Source organism: Sceloporus undulatus, chromosome 11, assembly GCF_019175285.1.
Source record: "Sceloporus undulatus isolate JIND9_A2432 ecotype Alabama chromosome 11, SceUnd_v1.1, whole genome shotgun sequence".
Taxonomy (NCBI): domain Eukaryota; kingdom Metazoa; phylum Chordata; class Lepidosauria; order Squamata; family Phrynosomatidae; genus Sceloporus; species Sceloporus undulatus.
This window is the reverse complement of record NC_056532.1, coordinates 6,847,790-6,853,791: the sequence shown is the minus strand read 5'-3', so window position 1 is coordinate 6,853,791 and position 6,002 is coordinate 6,847,790. Positions and strand designations below refer to the sequence as shown.

The 6,002-nt window shown below is 45.3% G+C and overlaps 1 protein-coding gene across 1 annotated transcript in view; it reads right to left on the bottom strand.

The window, feature by feature from the left end:
* The window catches only part of SPECC1 (sperm antigen with calponin homology and coiled-coil domains 1), a 60,783-nt gene that overhangs the window by 54,040 nt on the left and 741 nt on the right, over positions 1-6,002 (bottom strand). The gene's annotated exons all lie outside the window — the stretch shown is intronic.

Below are 6,002 nucleotides of genomic sequence, written 5' to 3'. Positions count from 1 at the left end.
GAGAGAGAGAGAGAGAAAGAGCCACGGTTTGGGGAGGGAAAGAGAATTTCAGTGCTCCTCTGTCGCTAAGGAAACCCTGCGGAGGACTAGAGAAATACACAGCCTGTCCTTTAGTCCTGCAGACACCTACATGCTTCTGTGATCTGCTGGGTCCAAAACATGCACAAGCGTGCGCAGGCACACAAGCGCAGCGGATCACGTTCGGCAGCACCTTTGCAGCGTGTCCCTTTCTGCAAAAGAGGGAGAAGCACAATGCCTTTGGCAATCTAGCGGAAGGACGAGGGAAGGACTGGGCAGAGGTGGAGGGATGGGAAGGGAGGATTTGAGCAACATTTCCCCTCTGCAAGCTGTTGGGGAAAGGCATGTGGCATCACCCGCCTCCCAGATCTGCAGTAAAGCTGCACTCCAAATCTGCCTCCCCTATGCACCCACGGTTGCATCTATATATGGCACCCCGAAATTGCCATCATGCAAAAAGGATAGACCTAAAGAGAAAGGAGAGAGGAGAACGGTCTTTTCTGTCCCTATAATAAATGCACCCTTTTTAAAAAGAGGGAGATGTCAAAGCACTCACTCACTGGTCAGGTGAGGTCCTTCCTGCGCTGCTCCTCTGCATCAACAGGAGAACCGTGTCTCCCGGCACCAACCTCCAGCAGCATCTGTGCGCCAGGCGGGCAGGCGGCAGAACCACATTGCGAGGAGAAGCGGCTGCTTGAGAAATGATTCACATACGGAAGCTGGAGAGAGAGAGAGCGCCTCCTTCCCTCCCACCACCAGCCTCTTTTGGCATGCAGTGTGCATATAGACACACACACACAACACACACATGCAAGTGGAAATCTCTGCTGCTAGCCAGACATTTTTTGGGCAGCCAATCCGGGATCCTACCTGGACCAGAGATATTGGGGAAAGGGAAATTCTGCAAAGCGCAAAGGATGCTGGGCAGCCAATCGGGGCCAGAGACATTGTGGAAGAGGGAATTCTGCAAAGGGATGCTTTCCCGGACCAGAAAAATTGGGGAGGGGGTTCTGTCCCTGCCCTTTCTCACCTGCATCTCTAGCAATATTTCAATAACTTGAAGGCATCCAATAACAACAACTGGCTCCGAGAGTCTGGAGAAAGGCAGATCCTTCCACCTGCCGCTGGACTCAAACTCCCATCATCCCTATGTGCATATTGGGAGAGGATGGGAGTGAGGAATTCAGCACCGTCTGGAAGACACTGGGCAGAGTAAACACAAATAGAGTTAGGGATGGGATGGACCGTAACCGTGTGGTTTCAGAGCATCTTCTTCACTCATAGAAAGTCAGAGACGTAGCATCTCCAGGTGGAAGGGATCAGTGGAGATCCATCAAGACCTTTAAGGGATCCTTCTCTCTCTGGGGAGCCGCTGATGGCGGTCCGAACGGAGATCACAGGGAAGGACAGAGCACCGGTCCAATATAAGGCAGCCACCTATGAAAAGGGATTTACACACATGGTCCCAGGACAGGCTTCTGCCTAGGAATGACGGAAGATGGCAAAGATATCCCAAAGATATTTCCTTGCCTCGAAAAACCATACTAAATCCATGTGAAATTCATAGGGTCACCCTAAATCAACAGGTGACATGGCAAATGGGTGCAGAAACACACCTGAAAAAACTCCAACCCAACCCCAGGCCTCTCTTATGCTCCTGAAACAGTGGTTCCCAACTGTGGATCCTCCGTTGTTTTGGACTTCAGCTCCCAGGAGCCCCAGACAACGTGGGAACTGAAGTCCAAATCATCCGGAGGACCAAAGGTTGGGAACCACGATCCTAAGAGAAATGGAGTCCATCTAAAGCACTGTGCTTCCCCAGAGCTTGCAAATGTGACTTGGCGACGTCCAAAACAGGAACGTTTCCACGGCCGGTATGCCACTTGCGCCTGTGCATGCTCAGTATTCCCTGCAAGAGTTAAAATTGTTTTTCCATCCTAAAAACAGGGAGGAGAAGCACCGAAAGCAGACAGCTGCCTACAATTATGTGGCAGACGGCTATAAACAGCCCCAGCAATCCCTCAATTGCCACGTTCCCGGGGTCCGCTTGCCACGGCGGCACCTCCCTATAGCCTTCAACGACTGGCATGTTTACTCACTGTGTTACACAAAAGAAATCCAACTGTTTTTGCCTAACTTTGTGTCCCTCTCTTTTGCAGACACACGGCTAATCTATAAACCTGCTGTAGTTTAGGTTGGGTCTGGAGTATCCACTCCAAATGCGTTGGTTTAGTGACCCCAGTTTAATCCTCTGCCGTCCCACTTTTTCAGGGGATGCTAAAATGTCCCGGTTTCTCCCTTCCTCCTGCTTTGTCTGGAGCTTCCTTTAGTGGCTGCAAGTCAAATTCAAGGGTTTGCCCTCCAAAGAGGAGGACCAGACATACTCTTGGCCTTTCTAGTTGGCTCAGGCAAAAACAAAACTTCAACAGAAGATTGCTTCGGCACAAGTCCTTTTCGTTTGGGGCCAAGGAGAAAAGGCTCAGGAGACTCTTCTTCGCTGCTCTGTCCTCTTGTGTGCTAATAGTTTTAAGAGAAACCGCAAAAGGTCAGTTCGAATACAATGGAAATTGTGAAAAGGGAGATTTCCACTCCGCTCCCGGCAGAAAAAGCCAAGAGAGGAGGGGAAAATAATCCATCTTAAGGGCTCTCGAGTGCCAAGGAGCTGTTGGCGTCTCCGTGGCATTTCCAAAGGGATGCATTTTTGGATGCAGAATTGTTTTCCACGCAATTGCGTGTCTGCGTGTGTGTTTTAAACCTTTCCAAAGAGGAAGAGGGTGCTTAGTTGGGCAGGAGGATCATAAAGAAGAGAGGAAATGGATGCGAAAACAGAACCGCGGCTGGAGACAGTTCCCCTTTTTTAGGTCCCTGTGATCGGGTCCACTTTGCGTTTCAACCAAAGCAAGAACCAGGCTTTAAAGATGATTTCTCTCTTTTGCAAAAGACATTGGGGATTTAAACAACCCACGTTCTACCTCTGTACAAAGATAGGAAGCACAAACAACAGTTCCTCTGAGCATACACCGAGTACCATTGCTCCCAACGCTAAGCAACCGCAGCTGTTCTCATATAGACCTAAGATGGAGGTCCCTCTGGACTACAATGGCTATCTTTGGGGGAATTACCCTTCCCAGAATCCTCCGGCCACTGAAATTGGGGGATTCTGGGAGCTGTAGTCCCAGACAACAAAGTCAGACCTGTTTTTCTCTCCTCTGCCCTCTCTTTACACCCAAATGTTGAGACAAGATCCCTTGGCATACTATTATTTTAACGTGGTTTTAATTGTTTCCGACTAAGGGTTTCCTTGACAAGTTTATTCAGAGGAGGGTTTTGACGTTTCTTTCCTCTGAGGCTGAGAGAGGGTCACTTAGTGGCTTTCCATGGCTCACCCAGGATCCAAACCCGGGTCTCCAGAGTCGCAGTCCGACGCTCAAAACCGCTGCAGGACGCTGGTTCTCATTTCAAATATTAGACTGTGGGTCTCGTTCTGGCAGAAAGGCAGCACATAAGTGAACATTAATGTATAAAACGATGGTGAAGCATGCTGGGACCACATCTGGACTGTTGCACAGTTTGCACCCTTGGCTTAGTGCTTTGCACAAAGGAGGTCCAGGGTTAGTCTTGACATCTCCAGTTACTTGGTTGGTTCGCAAGAAGGCAGCTGCTTACAATTTCCTACCTTGGCTGAATTTTTCGGGGAGGAGAAGCCAAATCCAGGCCCAGAGGGAAGAGAAACCGGACTGCGGCCGGAGCGTCTGCACCAGGACAACCACGGGAAACCAAGCCTTCCTGGTTCCTCAAATACTTTAATCACAAGGTTAAGTTGAAAAGAAAAAGGGGGCGAAAAGGAGAAACCACGACGGCTGCTTTGCGCCAAAGACAAGGCTGTTAACGTCTGCCAGAACCAGAAGCAGACACCTGCTTCGCATTTCGTCCAGACTGTGCAAATACCCCAAAAGGCACCCGATCCTGTTTGATTTTGGAAACCAAACAGGGTCAGCCCTGGTTAAGACTTGGAGAGGAGACCGCCGACAAAGAGCAGCCGTGTTTCAGAGAAAGGAACGGGCGAAAAGAACCACCTCAGTGGATTCCTCGCCTAAGGAAACCCTATAAAATTCATGAGGTCGCCATAAGTCAAGAGGTGATAGCAGATAGACGCACACCGCCAAATGCCCTAAAGATGCCTAGTCCTGTCTGCCAGGGCCAGTCCTGGTTAGTCCTTTGGATGGGAAACCTTAGTCTCTTGCGGCCGCGGCCAAGAAGAAGCCACCAAGGATACTCTCTCATGTAGTTATATCCTCTTTTTAAGAGGGTTTACATGGGGTTTTATCCTCAACAACAACTCTGCGAGGGAGACGAGGCTCCCAAACACATCCGCTTTAATGGACCTGGCTCAGTGCAAGGGACTCCTGCGGAGTGTAGTTTGATTGTGCTCAACGTCCCACAGAACTACAGTTCCCAGAATTCCCCAAGGCGGTGAAAGCAGTCTCAAACTGGATCTAGGGTTAATGGTCCCATTAAGGGCAGCTGGGGAATGGGATTTGGACCAACGTGGGACTGTTTATCCGATTGTTATCTGATATTTGATTCCATTGCTGACGTTCTCAATCTGTTGCCTCCTTGTTTGGTCTAAGTCTCCCTTGTGTTGCTATCTGTTGTTTTATATGCGTTTTGTAGAATGGGTTTCGTTTTTATCGGTTGTGTTGTGTAACTCTACGGCGCTATATAAATAAAGTATAATATTAATAATAATAATAATAATAATAATAACTGATACTCTTTCTCTTAATGGACACTTCAGTGACATATCTGAAATCCTAGATTATTGATGCAACTAACTGTATTGGAATATATATTATATTAGATAGATAGATAGATAGATAGATAGATAATATATTATATTATATATATATTATATTCCTTTAAATGAACAAAAATAATGTACCATATTCTGTTTGTTTCTTAAATACTGAGGTTGCCAAAATGGCTAAAACGCACAAATACAGCTCAAAAGCACCACTGTTTTATACCATTAACAGAATTAAAAGGATTAGGTGCCAAAAAATAAACACAGGCAGCTCAGAACCACCATTATGTTATACCATTAAAACACAATTAAGGGGATTAGGTGCTAAAACACACACACAGAGCTAAAAACCACTATTGTGTTATACCATTAAAACAGAATTCAACAGATTATGTGCCAAAAAGCACATACACACACAGCTCCAAACCACCATTATATTACATTAAATCACAATTAAAGGGAGTCTGTGCTAAAAAAACAACCATATACAGCTCAAAGCTACCATTGTGTTATACCATTAATACACAATTAAAGGGATTATGTGTTTAAAAAAACACACATCCGGCTCAAAACCACCATTCTATTATACCATTAAAACACAATTAAAGGAGGTGTGTGCTAAAAACACACATATAGAGCTAAAAACCACCATCACGTTGTACCATTAAAACACAGTTAAATGGATTGTGTGCCAAAAAACACACCTAGAGCCAAAACCCACCATTGTTTTATACCATTAAATCACAATTAAAAGGGATTATATGCTAAAAACACACATAGAGCTAAAAGCCACCATCATATTTTATCATTAAATCACAATTAAAAGGGATATGCTAAAAAAACACACACATAGAGCTGAAAACCACTATTGTTTTATACCATTAAATCACAATAAAAGGGATTATGTGCCAAAAATAAACACATACAACTCAAAAACACCATTGTTTTATACCATTAAAACACAATAAAAGGGAGTATGTGCTAAAAACACACACAGAGCTCCAAACCACCATTATATTATAACATTAAGACACCATTAAAAGGGATTATCCCATTGAAACAAACCAATTTGGTTCATCTTTATTACCCTCAGCACAAAACAATGCATTGACAAGGGAATGGAAATGTATTAATAATAATAATAATAATAATAATAATAATAATAATAATAATAATAATA